We start from the raw sequence: 21790 nt of genomic DNA on the forward strand, positions 1-21790 counted from the left end.
GAGCGCCGCCGTCAGCTCGCTCTAAAAACGGCTCATTTTGTTAAATGTACGGTTGATTGTTGCCTACGTCATAAGGCAAACCAGAGGCGACGCGCAACCTTTTCCGCGCAGTTAACGTCTACCAGCCAATCCCCCCCTTTTGGCGTCTAGCTTCCCGCACGGAAAAACCTCTCGCGAGGTGCCCGCGATGTCTTGCTCGGATTTTGTTGTGCGCTGCAGAAAACTTATAACTGACCTTTGCCCGGAGAGAGTGGCATCCGTTCAGGGTTGCCAGGCCCCAGTTTTTAAATGAACAGAGTATCAGTCGCCTTTCTGGGATTTCTCTCCGCTCGTGTCTTCCAAAGACACTGGCGACTTCGTGCACCCGCCACCCCCCCCCCCCCCCGGCACCTGCTCGGTGATCTGTCCTTCGCGACCGTGATATCTTTTTCTCTTTCTAGCGCGGTTTCTTTATCGCCAAAGTTAGTGTTGCCAGCCATCGCGTTCTAGTTCTAGAAACACCCACGAGTTTTCCACGCCAAGGAACCAACTTCGCTCGAGACGAGTTGAACGAAATGTCGCCTGCAGCATTCTGGACTTCGGACCTCGCATGCGCCTGAGAAACTCACGTTCCGCTTAGGTTCCGGAATTCCGGACTCAAATTACGACCAACAGAGCCGAGTATCCTCTTGACAGCCTGCATTCTGTACCCGGGTTCCGTAATAGCACTCACCGCAAACCAGGGGACCATTTCCTATCCGTTCACTTTCTAAGAACAGAGGGTTTTTTTTTAGATATACTTCAATACAAGGTTATGGAAGCGGATATTTCACATTGGGTTTTTTAACGTTCATCTCGTGGAATGAGGCTATACTTCGAACATTTCATTCTAAGGTTACAGCATCCCTTTGGTTGTTTTTTCCTTGACAGTTGACAGCCGTTTATTCAATTGATCCGTGCCGATATATTTATTTCTCTCTTTTTGTTTTTGTCTGAATAGCATTCTTGATACAGGGATTGGGTCTTACGGGGCTCAGCCATTTCCCTTCCGAAGTTTCTTACGTTAATCCCAGGGAATTAGCGTTTGGGGTAATCCTTTTGGGGACAGTCACAAAACTGTTTCCTTGGCTAGCCACGACGAAATAACCCGCCCTTCGGCGGTACCGTTTACATTATGTTTCAGTTATTTATAACTTCCACACTCCCTTCTAGTGGCAAGCAGCCAATTATTTGACGTATTTTTAATTCTCGGCACATTAAATTTACTACCTGTAATTTATTAATTCAACTTCTCCTTTCTAGGCAGCCACAATAAAATCTCGCATTTTAAACCAATGTCAACGCACATTATTCCCCCGGAGTTTTTACAAAGTACGGCCCTTATGAACGTTAACCATATTTTCCCTTGTTTATTTTGTACGCCCCCCCCCCTCAATGGCAAAACGTCGCTTGTAACGTCCCCTTGGTACCCCGACGAACCCTTAAAATATTTGCCTTCTTTTACACCGTTGTGAGGGGCAATATCTAGCAGCCGTACCCTCTTACAGCTGCTTTAAATAAACCTTGTTTTCCCATGAACATTTTTTTTGGTAGAATTAACACCCCCCCATCCACTTTCCCCCTTTTATTTTTGGTATAATCTTTCATTTCTTTTTGTAATTTTTAATACTCGTGATTACATTACGTGTAACCCCCCTCCCCGGCTTCAACACATAGGCCTGACCAGATTCTGGGCTTCCGACCTTACATTTCCTTCGCTCGCCCGTATGGGGATCTACAACAGGTTCCATTCCCTGCATCAAGCGTCGTTTACACCGATGCTTTTGCCTAATCGCAACGACTCTAATTACCCATAGCATTTACGCCGTTGTGCAGGAACATCCATATCACCTTATTGCCCCTGTGTTTTGGATTTATTTTAGACCCCTTTTATTTTTATTATTCGTATTTACGCCACCGACCCCCCCCCCTTTTATAGTTTAATTGTTTCCCTTGTGGCCCCGGTACTCTGTCTCCAGAGTTCCACTACTTCTTGCCTTTGGTTTTAGAGTGACAATAGTCCTTTCCAAATAGTATTGGTGGCCCTGAAAAGGGCCGTTTTGCACGAACTTCGGCGTCCTTCTCGGCTAATTGGGACGGGGACGTCCGACCTCTGAGATCCCCCACTGCCGGCAGAAAAGCCTAATCCCATTCAGGAGAAGGAGCCACCGCACTAGCCGCTTCATGATATGGCGTCGTGTCCGCCTCCACCTCTGGAGCCCTCGTCGGCCCACTCGAAAGGGAGGATACCGCAGCACCCGGATTTCTCCGCGTATGCGCGCTTGCTCCCTCTCGAGTTCCGCCACTGCACGAATGGGGTGGGGACCCCCTCCCTGTATTAGGTCCCCCAATACAGTTTGCACCGCCCGCAACATAGCAGGCGACGCCTCCGCCATGGCACATAGGGCCCGTAGATGGCTCCAGGAAGCCAGCCCGGGGAAGAAGGACGATAACAACGGACCAAGGGGGTCCATGTTTCACCGCTGTTTTTTGCCGTCTGATAGGTACACCATTTCTAGCCTTGATCAGGCGATGGCGCATACGTTCCCACGCCCCCCCCCCCGTATAATGTTGCTGATGTTTTAATTTCGAGCCAATCATAACTCTAGGTGTTCATTACATCTCCAGCACTCTTCGCTCAGCGAGCAACAGTTCGCACGATTTTGCTATGATTTTCACTGACTGATGCATTTTTTTTTCTGCTTCGTTTCAGACTCGCGATCATGGGATCGACCCCCCCTATTTTTTTTCATGTCCCTTCTCTTCCTGTTTGTCTCCCCCTCGCTTTCGGCTCTGCATACTTCCGAGGATAGTGACCTCTTCTTCGAATCCCTCGGTCTTTATTACGAAAAACAGGCACTAATGGTCCACACGTACGAACACGTCTTTACGACAGTCAATGTACACCTCGATATAAATATCCGCACTCAAAACCCTCAGAATTGTTCTCGCTGGACTCAGATTCAAAACAACTCGCGGGAAAAGATTGAATCTTACCTGCATGATGTCTCGCAGTATTTTCCATGTAGATTCACCGTCGGAGATTTTCGGCCGAACTGCGGAGTGCCCTTGTCGAATGGATCAGTACATTCAAGGGAAAAACGTTCAATTATTTTTAACCTTTTAAACTTGTTCACCGCCGGCCTGAGTGTTTTTAATTCATTTTCAATCCACCATCTGCAAGCCTCCGTCAAGACACTGGCGGACAATCAGCACGCGATTGCCGAGGAAATAAAATTCATGAAAAAGATTCAAGTCAAAGCCTTTAGTAAAGTACATGACATTTTGCTAATTTTGAAACGTTCCGTTCTGGAACTACAAGACGAACTTATTAACAAATTTTGTGATATATATACAGAGGAAAAACATATTTTGGCAATGATGCAGGCTTCTCAGCTGTTCGAGCGCCTCGACTTCTTAATTATGGAATTGTCTTTAAATAAACTATCATACCATATTCTTACCCCGACTTGGCTTCGCATTTTTATTCAAGGGCACCCCCAATTTAAAACCACACTGTACACCACTGATGTTGGGTTGTTTTACGCCCTGACCAATGTCTATTTGATCACGTATGACGTCGATACGAATTCCTTTCATCTCCTACTAGAGACCCCCTTGCTCCCCTTGGACGCGATTTCTCCGGTGTACCGTGCAATTAATTTGGGATCCTATCAGCAGGGCCACTGGTCCCGTGTTCGAATCCCGGAATTGACATACAGGGTGATGCAGAATGGCGCGCCCCGTTTTGTGGAAATTATCGCCAGCGCATGCAAATTTACTAACTTCCTTTACGTGTGCCACCATACGGAACTATCTATAGACCCCCACGTCACGTGTTTGCAAAATTTAGTGGACATCAATTCCACCGAAGGATGTGCCATGGAGATCAAGTCTCACTCTGGCCCCGAACTCCGTAAAACCCGGTCACGCCACGGCATACTTGTTGCCGGTATTGGTAAATTCATTTCCTCTCAGCTTCTTAACGGTAAAATCCATACACGTCGCACTATTGAAGTACTTCCCGGTCGCACTGTTTTCTTGAATTACAGTCAATTTGACCAACTCATTTTTGACGATGAAATTATGCACACTCGGCCTATGGCCGACGCGTACATAGAACCCCGACCTGTTAAAATGTTTACGGACGAGTCTGTTAACTTTACGGGCCTCGTTTTTCCAGACTGGACTGACATGACGCTGGCGCTACAGCAGTTGAATAATTCCCTCAATCGCGATATTCCACTCCATGATGTTTTAGTTTCCAACCTCCCAGTTACAGTTTTTATTTTAATTTTTTGGAATGCTGCGTTAACAGGATATTTCCTGTATTTCTGTTATCGAACCCGGAACCAACCGGTTTCTTCCGACTAAATTCCGTGGTAACCATCTACGTGCAAGTCGCGATACATGTTTTGCGTTTCGCTTACAGTTTTTAGGTTTTAAACCCCTTTTTATATTTATAAAGTTTATAGACCCCCCCCCATCATGACTGAACAGGTATCACCTCTTTTGTTTTTACTAACTTCTCTCTCCTACACGCTAACCTATGTTCGTGCCACCTCGCAACCACTGAGGCCCGGCTTCATTCATGGACTTTCACGGGCGGATCCGGCGCCCCATGAAGGATGGGATTCCAGACTTCCAGAGTGCTCCAGGAGGCTGTGACCTCCCCTTACGTCACGGCCAGAAGACTATCCAGGACTACTACAAAAGAGGCCTCCCCTCTTACAGGACAAAAGTGCATCGTTCAACCCCCTCCGGGGCTCATCATGCTAAGCGTCGTGTTCCTGGACCGCAATCGCCGGAACTTGTCCAGAATTAGCAAGCCCCAGTGGTTGTTCGTGCCTGCACTCACCAGGACCCCCGAATGGATTCCCCCGTTCCAGAACAGTAGCAGTCAGATGACCCCCCCCAAATGTCATCCGTTCGTCCCAGCGACACCCTCCCCAGGAACGTCCCAGGTGTGTGGCTAACACCTTCCCACAGTGGCTTGTAACCAGATATCACCAGCGGCCCCACCACTACTCTTCAGGTTCCCGAGCCAAGGAGGACCCAGCGCCATCGGAACCCCCTTCTGAGTCCTTAATTTCGTGACCAGCAACGCCCAGTGTCCCCACATCAGTTCACCAATGTGCTAACGTCACACTTCAGGATTCACGTTGCCGCCGCTGTTCGTCTGTCCACTCCAGGATCTTCACGACGCCCCCCCCCCCTCTCGTCGAGTGTTCACCATTTGGACCCAGTGCCCATCTCCGCACCACATCTCTCCTCCAAGTGCGTTGTCCAGTGCTCCACTTCGACCCCAGTGGACAGCACCTACTTTTGCAGTCAACAGTGTTACCCCCCCCCCCTTCTTCCAGATTGCCAAGATTTTTCATACATGTTCTTGGGTTCGACACTTGATCCAGGCTTACCCAACATACATCGCGCGCGTTCGTGTGTTCGGGTCTCCTCATCGACCTTCGACCTGCATACGGCCACTTCTTGGTGGACCTCCTCACGCTCACTCATGCGTTCCCTCACGCCGTATACCGAAATCTGTGAAAATGGACGCTCTACCAGCGCCGTTTTCGCGTGTCTGTTCCTCCTGGACTCCCACTGTACGCGAGCCAGAACTTTCTTCCAGGAATAGCCTTTCGGTGACGTTATCCGGACTTATAGGATAACCTTCGTTCCAGTTTCCAGGAGCTCAGCTGTGCGTGTGTCGTGTGTGTGTGTATCGCGTCGTCGTGTGCTCATGTGTTCGACTCCCGTCGCCGGATCTGCAAGAACAGTTCGCCGATCTCCATTACCAATGAACGCTCGCCATCGCGATTGCTAATGGAGTATCCTTCAGCTGTGCATAAAGAACGCTAACTAAGTGTCTTTTTTTCTGTTTCCCTCTGACTATATGTCAAAAACACAAACTTGCAGTGTACCTTCGGGGAAACAGTTTTTTTTCAGACCGGCAGAAAGACTTGAACAATTTGAACGTAAATTTCTGCCACTAATGTTAATACTTTTCAAATTCTGTGTATCAAATCAAAAGACATTGATTTTTTGGGAAGCAAATCATCCCATGTACATATATTAAATATTTCAATTTCACCTTCCTTGTGTAAGATAGTTAAAAATATCATTGCTTGCGAACCCTTCAGGTCTCTACTTTTGTATCTTATTGCATGATTTTTTTTCTTGGGTATTGATACCAAGTTTTTTTTTTTTTTAGTTTTTTTTAGGTGATATAGACATTCCCCCGTTAATGGGGTAAAAACAATCTCCGTGTTTTCCGAACAATGCGCAATGGAATTACCCTTGCCCAGGAATCAAAGATACCTTTTATCTTCCGTGTTACAGTGCTTTCGTGTGCTCCGGTGTCAAGTGCTTCAGCGCGTGCCGAGTGACATGTGATAAATAAGTTCGTCGTCAGCGCTGACACGAGAGATTGCTCTGTCAGCGCCACCCGAGAGTCATAAGACGCACGACGTCAGTCTCGCGAACCGCAAATCGGTTCAGTATGTAACCCAGCAGTTTAGAATTAGGTTCTGCATGATATTATGTTGTGTTTATTTTTTGGTTGTGTACCGATTCTTGCCTTTTTGTATGTTCTCTGGTTTTTATTCAAATATACTTTCTTCTATCCTTGACTGGACAGGATGGGTAGACGCGACTTTTTTTTATTTAGGCAGCAGGTCTACACACGAAATTAACTTCCCTCGAGGATGAATAGTCGCGCCCATTTTTTTTTTTTTTTATTTTTTATTTTTATTTTTAAGCAGCAGGTTTTCAAAAAATTAACTTCCCTACGTGAACCTAATTTTTTGCCCCAGAGCGGTGTGCCGTATCACGCCGCAGACGTGAATCGAACCTAGGACCCGGGTATCATAAATAAATAGGCTAATCACGTTATAAAAAGGGTCCCGCTGAAGCATTGAAAAAAGAGCTTCTTAAAAGCTCATCGCGACAGCGTCCTTCAGCGGAGTTGGAAAAACTCCGCTGACATTGCATTAGAAAATGAAATCAGGAATCAGCGTTCTTCCGCAGGATTGCCGTTGCGAGAGGACGCGATCGAAGCAAGCGTCGTAACGGCCGATAGTTCGAATTTCACATAAATAGGTCGCGTGAGAAAATCTCAGTCTTAGTTGTCTTCCGTCAGTCAGATGAAGTAGTTATTACAAAAGAAATCCGTGTCTAGTTGTTTGCAGTTTACGCGAGAGAGCTCCAAAGGCATCGTAAGTCAGAAAGAGGAGCAAACGAATAATCGGGAAGTTAAAGTTATCGTTAGAATATCGGTCGGCGAAAGTACAGAGTTTGGAGCCCGGAGTTGCTCCCTCGTCCGTTTTCTTTCAGAGTAGGACCACGTCGATCCAAGGACCAGCGGAGAAGAGATCGCCGTAGAACTCCAGGTAACGAACATTCCTTGTCTTTCCTTCCCCTGCCTGTTCAGTCAAAGGTAGTGTTTAAATATATGTCCGTGTGTTCTTACTTACGGGGCTAGTCCCCTTGTAGTTAAGTGTCGACGTGCTCTCCAGAGCTACCCCCTTTCTTTTACAACGTTCCTCTCGCCTAACAAGCGAGTGGCTAAAGGCTGTCATAGCCTATCTACGATCCCCGCTCTTAGTCTTTATACGGCACAAGATATGGACATTTTAATAATCAGGTATGTGTATTGGGTTAATTTGTGGTTAGGCATTAATTTATGTGGAATGAATTTTCTTTACAACTTTCCATGTTCTTATTTTAAATTGTGAGATCAGTCTTAAGGATATTTTGTTGTTATTTTTTCAGGTAGTGCAGGTCCCAAAAGTGAGTTCTTGACTTCGTGGCTAGATGGGCAGGAAGTATTTATGATAATTGATATTCCAAAGGACAAGATGCAATTCTTCATGGCAAGGGATATTCAGCTCAGCTCGACCATACCTCTACAGTCCATTCCAAGACCCACCAACTGATCCTGAAAGAGGTACAACTATGCCCATGCTCAGCAGAGGAATGTTGTGGAGAGTACCTTTGGGATATGGAAGCGACGTTTTCCATGTTTGTCCAGAAGACTTGGAAACAGTTCGAGACATTGTTATCGCGTGTGCAGTTTTCCACAATATGGGTATCATATACAGTGGCGATGTTGAAATTTTCAAGGAACCTCAGATATCATGTCTGTAGAAATAGAGCCTACACCTGTGCATTGTAACAAAGGAGCTTCTTGTGAATAGACTGTTCATATGAATATAACAATGTGGTCAGCTTATACTTTGTCAAAGACTATTCACTCAGTTTTCAATGTTTCTCTTTTTCTCTCGCACACAATTTTCTGCATCAGCATGTGTGTGTGACAGTGAATTATAGTGGTAGGAATCCTAGTTTTATGAGATGCCACCTGGGTATCTCTTCGTTTGATTTTTATTGTGAACGCTGTTTTAGCATTTTCCATGACGTTAAATTCGTATTCATCCAAGTGCTGTGTGCATTGATACTATTGATTGATACTAAGAATATCAAAAAGTTATCCTGCAAAACTGTATTTTCCTTAAAACCATGCATTTTACTACATGGTTTTAATGTCACCAAAAACATGTGTATTTTGTATACGTGGACAACATAATTTCATTTAACTTATGTTCTTTCCCCTTTTTTTTAGAGTCAAAGAAAATAATGAAATGTGACCTTCCTTTATGTATGACCAGTGAACAAGATTATTCTCCAAATAAATTAGTGCTTTACCTGTAAATTAGTTTTGATTTTTATTTATTACACAGTTTAATGTTTCTCAGTGATGTCCATGTGTCTAGTAAAATTAACTTCTCAGTGATGTCCATGTGTCTAGGAAAATTAACTATCTTAATTCCTTTGTTTCTTTTATGAATTTGTGCCGGACCCTGTGGCTGAGTGGTTAGCACATTGCGCTGCGACGCCAAGGGTCCCGGGTTTGAATCCCGCTCGGGCTCGGTTGTTTGTGAATGTCCATTCATCAATTTTATCAGTCATCCCCATCTTCGCAAATTAGCCAAGAGGCACAAAACGCGAAGTAAAGTAAACTAAATCAATCAATCAATTTTATGAATTTGTAACATGTGGATATTCTTGGAAGCCATGGGAGGGAGTATGTATGCACCATGTGCACACATGCACAGACAATCGATAAAAAAGTAACATAAAAATCTGTGGTATCACACCAAAAATTATTTACAACAGGAATTATATGCTTTCAACCAGTCAGTATAGCCTGGTACAGTTGAGAGTTACTGAGGTAAGTAAGTGCATCAAATTCTCTTGATATCATTCATTAATGGGAAAAGGCCTGATGATAGTGTACCATCAAGCTAATGTTACTCTAATTGACTGGGTAAAAAAATATATACTCCTTATACGATTTGAAAAATAATGAGTAACTTATGCAAGAGAAATGTTCATAGGAAGCAATTGAAGGTCTGTGTGTGTAAAACATGCTAAGTGACACCTTGGTCATTTCCGAGTTCATTATGAAAAAATATTATTAGAAGCTATACTGTAGATAAATTGTTTTTGTGTTGTGTTTACCAATTTCAGAAGGCTTCACCGAGTCCAATGCAAATTGTATGACATGGCAATTTCACTCGAAAATTGAAGGATGGCACATTTTACTTTGTAACTCAAAAATACCAAAATGTCACTTACCATGTTTTCCACCCAAGCCCTTCAATTGATCATAGTTCGCTGGAACATTTTATTGTGACCATGGACTCTCACTTTGTTTCTATAGCCTATGGTACAGCGTAAATGAGCAAAGGCACAGAGGCTGTGATTAGGGAGTGGGATAAATTAAGTTTGGTAATGTTTGTGCATCTCCTCATATGTGAGAATCCCATAATCTTGTACCTTCTGTTTTATGATGGAATAAAAAACACACCCAGTGTATTGTTATACACTTTTGCATTAAACTTTGATACATCTCAGATATTCATTAAATGACAGTAGATTTATTTTGTCTCCTGTCAAAAGTTTAGCTCTTAACATATTCTGAATATTTGATGTCCTTTGCTATACACTCATTTTGTGCATAAATGCCAGGCTATAATCGCTCCCCATATCTTGTTCACGTGTATTGTAACCACCCATTTTAAATTCCAACTTCTAGATGTTACGCTTTCTTCGTTGATGAATTTTACTTGTACTTGTGTCGAATTATGTCATTGCATTTCACTTATACTCTTGAGAATAGGAGTGAACAATTTATATGCACATTGTGGAAATTCATTATGAATATTCCGCTTGGGATTTCGAATCCATAGAAGTAGTTTTGGTACTAATCTGATATTCCCCGGACAGATTTTTTCATTTTTACAGAAGAAACTACTTAACGGTAATAAGTTCCTGTAGCATTGTTTAACATCTGGAAGGTGTTTTGTGTGATGTGGGAATGTTTCATAGCTGAAATTCAACCATTGACACATAGCCCCATGAACCAGGTAAGGTTAGGTTAGGTTAGGTAGGGTCACGTTTAGGTTACAATAGTTAAAAATTGGTTTCGAAAGAAATATGCGTAGCCCCACACACCATTCTCGCATAGCCCCACGAACCATCGACACATAGCCCCACAAACCATTTGCGGAAACGTACGTTCTTCAGTTACAAAAACACTTTTATTAAAAAAAATTACAATTACTTTGATCAAAAAAACGTGAATGATTTAAAGAATGTTCCGCGAAGCAGATAGGTAAATACAAATGTCAAAAATTGACAAAATGAAGAAGTTATAGGTGTCCGTGGAATATCAGATATTTACTGAAGTTTTTAGTTTCTTTCATGATTTCTTCTATTTTATGTATGTGGAAAGAGGACATCAAGTAGATTTCAGAAAAAAATAGTAAATATTAACAAAGTGAACAACATCTGTTCTATGGTTTTCTGAAAAGAACATGACAATGTGCAGGTAAGTTTGGACTAGATAGCCCTTTCTCATTTGTTGCAAATTGATACTTGGGTAGAAAATGGAGAAGCATCCCAGTATTAGACTGATGTAAGGAAATTATGTTCAAACAGATTGATGCTACAGTGAAAGAGTGGTAAGGTTGGTAACCTTCAAGTTTATAAGATTCCTCAAATGCATGCCTGCAGCTGTAAATGCCCATTTTGCTCAACTAAAACTTTTTTTTTATCTTATGCTTATGGATATGACTGATGTAAGGAAATTATGTTCAAACAGATTTATGCTACAGTGAAAGAGTGGTAAGGCTGGTAACCTTCAAGTTCATAAGATTCCTCAAATGCATGCCTGCAGCTGTAAATGCCCATTTTGCTCAACTAAAACTTTCTTTTCTTTATCTTATGCTTATGGATATATATTCACAAATGAATTGATTTTTCTAATATATAATGTATCAAATTTGTGTCCCAAAAAAGTTGAATTGAAATGGTTCTCGCACATATCAATGCAGCGATGTCCGTTGAACCATAGAAACTGCAGGCTCTTAGTGCTAACAGTGTTGGACACGTTCCATGTACATATTTACTCCAGGCTGTCTACCAGTCAAGATAGTCAAGAAATCATGCTTGTGGTCAAGAATGTTTGCTATTTTTTTTTACAGTGTAGCGAGTTAAATGGTTATATAGCTGTTCTGGGATTTAATAATATTGAATATTTGAAAATTTAAATTATATTGAGTTGTGTTTAAAATTTGTTTACTTTGGTTCTTAAGAATTGCATTTTTGTATGCATAAAGTTTTGTAAAAATATTACACAACGTAATGTGGCCATTCCCCATCTAAGATGATATCTGGAGCATTAATTTTTACATGCATTAATAATTAAAGCAAGTCAAGCACAGCTTCAGTTTTCATCTTCACCGGCCTTCTGGTAAGGGTTTTTCACTGAATAAAAATATCTAAATTTGCAACTATGCCTAAGTAGTGAGCGATTAAATAGGTTAAGAAAAAGGGAAGAAAGATCAAGAATTTTGGATTTGTTATTTTGGTAGACACCCTGTACTCCGTTGATTAAAAATCTGTTTTGCAATGTGAATTGACAATGATAATGGATTTGAAAAACAGATGCAAACAACTTCAAAGCAAGACCAAAATTGTATTTGTAGGACTACAATGCAATTTGTAGGAATACAATCACATCACCCCCACACACGACCGGATCAAGAAAGTGTGGGTCGTTACCCCCACACCCCCTATACGCCTTCATGGCGTGGTGCTATGCACAGGGGAACACTTTACCTTTTTTTTACCTTACAATACTATAAGAGAAGTAGTTTCGCAAAAATTGATAAGAATAGTTTTTTGTCAAATTTTAAAAATCTGAAAATTAAGAATTGTTTAAAACCTTCCTGGTTGCACCGTAATAAAATTTCATTAGAATCGGACCACCCATTTCTTTTTTATATAATTTCAAAGAGAGCGATCGTATGCAAAAAAAAAAAAGGGGGGAACACTTTTTTCTCAAGACAAAAAAAATTGCGTAGCATAGATTAACGCAGAATTGAGTACGCTGAGTTTTGATGTAACTCGTTTCTATGTAGACTAATTACTCGTTAATTTTTAATTTGAATCCAAACTCGAGTATCTATAAGTTTTAATCCGTGAGTAGATAATTATTTTGTTGTTCTTGTTTCTCTTTCATCAACGCATATGAACAACAAAACATAAAGCTACAGCACAGCGCCTGCTGTGAATTTACGTCTTGACTGCACACCGCTGCGTGATTTTCTTTTGTTTTACTACCAACATACAACCCTATCGCTAACCCAAGAAAAACATACAAAGCCAGGAAAGTAATTCATCTTCTGTAACAAAATCATCACTTATCGAAATAAATGTACTTTTACGACTCTGTTCATAACTTCACGTAATTTATTAATGTATTTCAAAATGTGTTTTGTTGTTTCTTTTGACAATTTCTCTTGCAGTTCTTTTAAGTTGGTATCACTTCAGGCAATCGTATCTCAGGATCGTCGTCTTGGCGAAGAGAAAGTTTCTTTCCTTGGGAAGAGAGGCTCTTAGCCAAGAGTTTCTCAAGATACGACTATGAAACGACACTGTCTCAAGACGATATTACCTTCCCAAGATCGTCTTGGCTAAGAATCTCTTACACAGTGTCTTGTGATTTAACTATGAATACGGCCCTAGGACAATTTTCTTATCTTGAGGAAGAATTTGGCAAAATGGCCTTCAGCTTAGAAAAATAACATCTTAATTTGAATTATTTTTGTTTTGTTCTTCACTGTAACCGCGTTTCGGCACGACTCTCAGATAAATGCAGCATGAAGAATAAATAGCCTAATGAGGTACCCTATCAGGATAGAGTCTGGATCTGAATGGAAGTCCACTTCAAAAAAACTCTTTAGGAATATTATACGCAGCAACCCAAAAAACAAAAATGTTGATAGTTTGGTCTCTTGCCAGTATATTTTCAAGAACTAAAAGCTGTTATAAAAAAAATCTACAGACATTGAAAGTGCATGGAATACCAACACAAATTCTTCGGAGTTGAAAATGTCAAATTCTCCTAAATGCAAAATAGCAGTGACCCCATTTAAAAAGACAGAAGCAAAAACAATTTTTGTAGCAATTTTTATTACACTCGACTTCGAAATAATTCTGCTGAATCTGACGCGATTTAACAAAGGCTTTCGTTCCTATGAACAGCGTTATTAAGAATTTCGACTGTGCAATATTTGGAAGAAAAAAGAAAAACAAGTTGCCTGAATATTTGAAATAGTTGTTTGACCAGGTCTATCAACCACGTCCACAGATGGCGACTCTAGAAAATATAGTCAGATGTTCAATTGTTCGTGGTAAGAACAAAGACACTGATATGAAACTTCACAGGCATATTAATCATAAATAATAATATCCAATAGTACGAGTACAGCGCCTTGAATAACGTAGTGTGGAAAACGGCACGGTTCTGCGCTCTCTGGCTGGTTCCACTAAAAAATGATCCGCTAGAGGCGCTGGTGTTGAACCCGGTGCTTGGTATTCATCTACTTACATGTATAATGGAAGTAAATGGAGTTTTCGCTGCAACGTCTGATTCTTTTACATGAGGCATTTCTATGAATGTGATAATTGCTATGATATTTGGTACAGTGGTCGCGAAGATATTAACGAACATTCTAGACAATCGACCACGTCCTGTTATCGTCATACTTTCGTTAATAATACGGGAGAAAAAATACGCGTGGAATGCTCTTGGCAACTAAATTTTTGTGTATGTCTTCGTACCCTGGGTGAGAATCCGGACGTGATCAGAGTTATAGCCTACGCGGATGATATCGTCCTGGTCTGCGCTGACGACTCGAGAGCTAAGGTGGAACGCAAGGCAAACAATGCTTTAAAAGCCTTGGGAGACTGGTGCAGAGACGCTAAACTAGAACTGTCGGCAGAGAAAACTAAATATCGTATCGCTAAAGGCCATCTTAGCACCAGCAGGAATCCATCCATTAGGATACTGGGATCAGCTATACAGAGATCGGTCAACTTTAAATACCTCGGCGTGACCATGGGAGAGGGTATAAAATTCGGAGAGCATATCAAAAACATTACAGCAAAGGCGGAAATGGCGATGGGTAAACTCACCAGAGTGGCATCCCAACAGTTTGGCCTGAAACCAAGCACAATAGAAGCATATATCCGAGTAATATACTACTCCATTGTGACTTACGCAGCCTCTACCTGGTTTGAGAGTCTAGCTTTGAAAAAGAACGTCAGAGTCCTCAGGGCTTCTCAACGAAGAATATTGTTAAGAACAACAGGCGCGTTTGGAAGAACTTCCACAGAAGCATTGCTAACCCTGACTGGACATCTCCCTTTAGATTTAGAAGTAAAATGGAGGGCAGGTAGATACTTTTTTAAGAAAAGAAATGAAGACAAAATGATCTTCTGTATAGGAAACTTCACCCCAACCCTGCATGAAATGAGAAAATCCCTGTTGGACAGATGGCAAGAGGAATGGAACAATGCCGAAAATGGGAGACGGACATATACCTTTATCCCGGATGTCCGAAGCAGCACACAGACAAAAATATTTTATACAGGTGGCCTGTTGCATCTTCTAACGGGACATGGACCGTATGGCAAATATCTTCACCGAATTGGCAGTCCCCTGGAACCGAAATGTACCTACTGCGGAGCTACGGAGGATTCTCCCGAGCATAGAGTCTTCTTCTGCCCGGAAACAACTGACAGGATCAAAACTTTGCGAAGAGAACTTCCTACGTGTGATATTAGAACACTTCTATGCGAGCAGCAAATTCAAAATCTGAAGATCTTGGCTGACGAAGTCTCAAAAGAAGAAAATAATAAATTTAACCCACGACACCGTAACACGGCCCCCACAAACAGCCAACAAACACCGGAAGAACTTAGGAGAAGTACGAGAATACAAACCCAGGGGATCACCCCGGCCCTCGAGCAGGAGGAAGAGAATGATGAAGAACAATGAGGCACCACAAACTGTATCTAGAAGAAGGCGGGAAGCCGCAGAAAGAAGAAGAATTCGTCCTGTTCGGATGCCGGGGTAAAAGCACAAAGATTATTTGTTGAGAGTGGCGGAAGCCAGGTTAAATAGATAGTAATTAAATTAAAAATTATGGTATGCTGGTATTCCAGCACCCGGTGACATTGGCATTCCAATGTCTAATCTAAACCCCAAACTAATTAACATCAAACTAAACAAGCACTATATTATTATTCATTTAAATTATTTTTATTCAAATTCTAACACTCAAAAAAAAAAAAAAAGAACTTAATTCACTGTATGTCAAATAATGAAGATCAGAGTGTACCCATTTTGATCGATAACTTAGCTTTTCTATATTGTTTTATTTTATTGTTGTCAGACTTTATTTACTCTTAACTTTAAAATATTTCAAACGTAACTCAAGCTACATGAGTCATGGACTGAAATAGGAGGAGTAGGACGAACCGACAGGGATAAGAACACCTAGACTCTGGGGTGAGCAATCTCCCAAACAATAAATTCAAATAATTAAAGGTCCTCAACCTATTGCGATCTGTCCCTGGCAGTTCGTCTTGCGGCATGGATCAAACATACTATAGATTCCGGGAGTCCGGAATCCGGATCACAGTGCATACATAAAACAAGAAAAAGAATGTGAAAATAAATAAAATAAACATAACTAAATAAAAATGACCCAATTATATCAAAATATAACTATGTGCTGATATCTGTGAAGATCACTAACAATACTGTAATGTGTAATTTGTAACTTGTAACTTACATATAATAATCAAATCACTGTAATGGGAATCATGAATATGTATGTGCAATATATGTTTTCTTTTCTGTTTTTTTTCTTCTTATATTTGTTTTATATATATATGTGTACTGTAGTAAAGGATAATTTAAATAAAGGTAGTGTGCAACAATAATGGGCGAACCGTAATACGAGCAACTGCCGTCCCAGTTTATATCAGAGGCACTGGGACATGCGCATACCATCGAATGTATGCGGGTGGAGGTTAGGATACATTCGGGGGTTCCCCCATTATTATTGTTGAAATAATATTTACTTGCCATATGCATTGCCATCTTTTGAAAAAAATGTAAAATCGCTGTGATGGTTTTCTTTCATCATGTACGAGAGTAGTTTGGCACTTGATGTTTTCAATGCTTTTGAATTTTCGACATTATTTATCTTGAACTCTTCTTTCTGTTTCGGCATCAATTGAATCACGTACGGACGACTGAAGAGTTCGAGTGGAATTGGCGCTCAAATTCTGCTGATTGCGGTCAAAGTTACATATTTCTTATAAATACTATTATATAGCATTTTATTGACTGTGTTTCACCTCCATAATCGCAGCATTTGTGAACAGCCACTGACCATGGTTCGTCGACCCCCCCCCCCCCCGGCCTGAAATTGGCAAAAAGCTTGTAAATTTTTCTCTTAACAGGAATAAAGTTAGGTAGCATTCCAACATAATAACTGAAGTGGAAACTACATTACATAAGAAAATAATGTAAAATGCAGACACCGAGCTGAGTTAAATTTTCATATTATACCATTAGTCCAAAGAATAAAAAAATTAAAATAGACATAGCTTTATATGTCAGAGGTCACAGAAAACAAGCTTTATGAGTAAAATTTCCGCCTAACTTCTAGACTTTCATTGAATGAGGTATTTAAAGTTAATAACAAAATACAAATATGAATTTCAATATAATAACTATAAATTTTTAAAAAATATGGAAATCAGTTGTGCTGGATATTCTAATCTGGTGGATCGCGTAGCAAAGTATCTTTATTTCCATAATAATAATCATATTAATAATAATAAAAATAATAAAACTTGGAATAATTTTGGTTCATTCTATTAGTTTATTATTGTATAATAAGAATTATAACCGTGATAACATTTATTGTTGTTATTACTTCTACTAATCAAGTTTTATTATTGGCCTGAACCACCTTCAAAAAATTTCTGGCGACGCCCATGTTTGGCTTCCCCGATGGCGTAGTGGTAACGTTGTCGCCTTGTAATCAAAGGATCCCGGGTTCGATACCCGGTTTGAGCACATGGGACAGTGGTTCGGACCCCACTTTAAACTGTAAGTCCATACCCGATTAGTCTATCTGTGCATAAAGTGGACTTAAAACAACAATTCTACAATTCAATTCAACGCCCATACAACTGACCCAAATACTGTGTCTCCAACGAAGACGACTATTTGAATGAGTGGAAAGTTCGGCAGAGCTTTGCGCGGAATGAAATAGAAAATAAACACTCCCCTGTATTAAAACTGTCTACAGACAAAAACCGTGGATGGATTCCTGTAATTGAAACTTCCACCATGCATGTGTGGGGTGAGAGAATGCGAAGGGGGGAAAGAGAGCGGCGTTAACGGCCGCTCAGAGGGCTGGAGGGGGACGATTCCCCATAAACGAGACCACATATCTTGCAGATGCCAGGCCAAGATTTCAACCGTCATCAGTGTAAAGCCGGATTTATTCTCTCATCAAAGTAATAATACAAGGCGATGAAATTTCCCTGGATTTCCGCGGATTCTCTTTTAAGGCGACGTAAAATCCCGACAGCAATCTCTCCCCGCGAGAAGAATATGGCGCCCACTGGCTCAGGAAATGGTAATTAAAGGATTCTTGGGTTTTATGAACGAGCATCTTACGATCTTTCTGGGGCATCTTGAGGAACCTGACCTCTATTCCTCGATTCTCGACGCTCTGAGCTTCTTGCACTTCTTTCCAGCCTCCTCTAGCCTCGAATTTGATGACGTCTTCCACCATTCGTACACGGATCACTTGCGGCCTTTTACTGCAGGTTAAAAGCCGCGCGTATGGGGGAAAGGGCAGTAAAAAAATCCTCTTCCCTGTACAAGTGTTTTCGTAGCTGTTACTTGGATCCATTCTGGGTCGTGTTAATATTCATCGCCTCCTTCGTTTATGTGTTCTTAGACGCACTTCAAGGCTCATGTAACTTTCTTTCAGAGGTAAAAAAGGGACTATACCAGAAGCTCAAGGACGTTTTATCATTCCTTCTTTTAGTGTTACTGTTTCTTCCCTCGTTATCTCCCGTTTTAGGGTTTCTCCGAGACAGGCTCCTCCTCTATAAAATGGCGCTCATAGATGGAAGTTCACTGTCTTTACGAATTTTTATTATTCCGTGTCACAAAAAGCTGAAGCTTAAAATATGCACAAAATTGTAATGTTTGCTATTATGTTTTATTAATGGTCCCTTGTAATATTGTATTTTAAAATCAAGTTCCTTTGATAATATTTGGACTTTAGGATAGAGCTGATGCGTACAGTCACCGGCAATAAAAATGGGACACCTACGTCCTGAAATAATCGCTTCCCTCAAGGCGTTATGTGTGCTGCATAACTCTACGGCGGTGGTAGAAGTTGCCATTGAAAATTTGCTATTAAAATCCACTTATCTACAAATTCTGAAAAAGTTCCATCTGTGTGGTTTGTTTTCTCACATGTCCAGATATCTGACGTCTAGACATTTGTAATAGTTTTGTGGCACAATAATTATTTTGGCGCTGCAATCGAAGTGCAATTCGAAAGATTTTCTGTTCCAGTCCAAGACTTCCGAGACTGAACTACGAGACCATTGTCAAAATATGCTCGCTTGAAGTACGATGTTGCACATTTCGGTTTCAGCTGTGGAAATACTCACATTAGTGTCAACGGTCAAGGAAGACGGTGCACACTCGGGAAGCAGACACCACCATATTTTCCTACTGCTTGCAGAAGTTTCTCTTGCAGGGTGACATACATATACCTCGCCACTGTGGCTCTCACCCAATGGATTCTCACTCTCAGCCTTCTCTCCAAGGAAGGATCACCGACCGCAAGCCTCTCCACTTTCTTTAAGCCATCATATCATCACCTTGAAGTGTCATAGTCAGAATTAGCAAGTTCAAGCTCAAACTTTACCTGGGGGTAAAGGCGGTCAGGGGCGTGATGCTGATCACATCACCCCCACTCACGACTATATGAAGAAAGTGTGGGGCGTTACCCCAACACACCCTATACGCCTTCATGGCATGGTGCTTAGCACAAGGGAGCACTTCACCTTTTTTAATACTTATTAGACATGTTACGATTATAATATTGAACCAACTTGCTGGGTAGCGGCGACTAGTGTCTACCAGGACTACCGTGATGTAATTGTGGTTTCTAATGTTGCAATGGTGCATTTTGGAACTTTATAAAATAACATTGTCTCATTATCTTCTACCAGTTAAAATCTTCGTTAAAAACGTAGAACATGTTGTATTTTTTTTAATAACGTGTTGAATGGATTCTCATAATCGAGAAATCGTAATAATCCTCAAATATTGAAAATACATTAGATTAAAAACAGATCAAAATCCCAGACACTGGCCATCATTTTCCAGACAGGAACTCGAGAATAAGGAATGGGGTGTCAGTAATTCCTAACCTTTACTCGGTCGCCAACGGCATAAACATGTAAACAGGTGAAACCTAGGAAGAGGATACAGGTGACTGACTCCGCATTGCTTAGTAAAATCTATGACAATAAATATCTGGGACAAGAGAGGTCATTAGCCAGGTTTAGAGCGAACGTGGTAAATTTAAAAAAGATAATCCAAAAATAAATATCTCCACACACTTTCTACCATGAAGGAATTTCGTTTCGTGGAAAGAGGGAACCAAACTCGACAAACACTGTAGAGATGGACGAAAAAGGGTTATCTATATTTCCCATTATTAAGCTAGATTTTAGTGATGTCGGTTACAAATTCGTTAAAGGTTAGCTCATAATTAAAATCCTTGATCACATCGACTTTCAAACAAGTGTGCCCCTTAATTTTAACTAAAAACTAACCTAAGTAAAAGCTTTGCATGACTAACTTCGAAAATGATTTATTTGCTTACTTTTACTTCGCTTTTCTTCCACATCTGGCTAATCGCGAAGATGAGGATGAGTGATGATGTGAAGAAATGGATAAAGGGATAGTCACAAACAAGACTCATGCCCAGGCCGGGATTTGAACCTGGGACACCTTGCGTGGTAGCGCGCTTTGCTAACCATTACGCCAATGAGGGTGGCCGTAGCTTCGATTAATTGTTGATACAATCAATATGAAACCTCAAATCCACATCGCCTTACAAACAAAACCTCATAATTTTTATTTCATATTACCTTTTATCGTCGCTTTAACCATCTTTTCCTTCACTCCATCGATTTATCAAGAACGAATTCAATGCCTAAGATGGACGCCCAGCACGTTAGAGTTATAGAACAGGGCTTTTTAACGTCTTCCTCAATATCAGTTACGGCACACATACACACTACTAAGGTGAGTATAAAAAGAACCAATTATGGAGAACGAAAGTACTGAAAATGACTCGTCTATACCGCGTTTGTTACAACCTGTCCCGGTTCCCGCGCTAGCTGATCGCTGGCTTTTCTCCGTGCTGGGGAAAGTCAAAGCCAGGCAGCCAATTAAAATACGCAACGTAGCAACAGCGTCTACGTAAGCGCCTCTCTTCTGGCTTCCATTCGCTCCTCGCTGCCCAGCAGACGATTTTTTCCTCGTTTCTCATTGACACCGAAACTGTCGAGCGATCCCTGGCGCGGGAAAAGGGACAGGTTCTAACAAACGCGGTATAGTTATGGCCCTTCCAAGCCGCCACTATTCCCCTAAAGGTGCCGCAGAAGTTTGCTATCTCCAAGGTTACGAGCTGGAATAAAGGAATTTCATATTGCGGTGCTCAGGGCAATATCTGGGAAGGGTAAATGACATCGCACTTCAGCAAGAGGTGGAGAAGAAAATGCTATATCGTTTTGATGGCATAAAGATAAGAAATACTTACGAACGAGGTTACGTTTTTCCTTGTGGCAAAGTTGGCAAATGAGGTGATGCCGTTAAGGAGGTTCTAGAATAAGCTGAATGAAGATACCACGAGATCTAGATTTTCTAGAACCCTTCTAGAATGCTAGTGAAATCGAAACGTGTCATTATGGTGACTACAATTCACACACCATATCCTATGATATAATACTTCTAAGACTAATAATAATGTACTTGTTATCTCTATCTGAACAGAAAATGATACCAATAGTCCACTGGTTGCATATTCTTGAACCAGTCGACCACTGAGGTTAAGAAGTCACATAGGTATAGTATTTGAAAGATCTTGAGAGTATCGAATTTTGTCTCTAAACGTACATCCATGGCAAAAACTCATGTTCGATTAAAATTAATACAGTATAACAGGTTGTCCCACACACCTGGACACCTTTACGCCTGTAATGAACGATACATACAATACGTACCGGTTTTGTGTGG

Source organism: Lepisma saccharinum, chromosome 15 (genome assembly GCF_977018435.1).
Source record: "Lepisma saccharinum chromosome 15, izLepSacc3.1, whole genome shotgun sequence".
Taxonomy (NCBI): Eukaryota; Metazoa; Arthropoda; class Insecta; order Zygentoma; family Lepismatidae; genus Lepisma; species Lepisma saccharinum.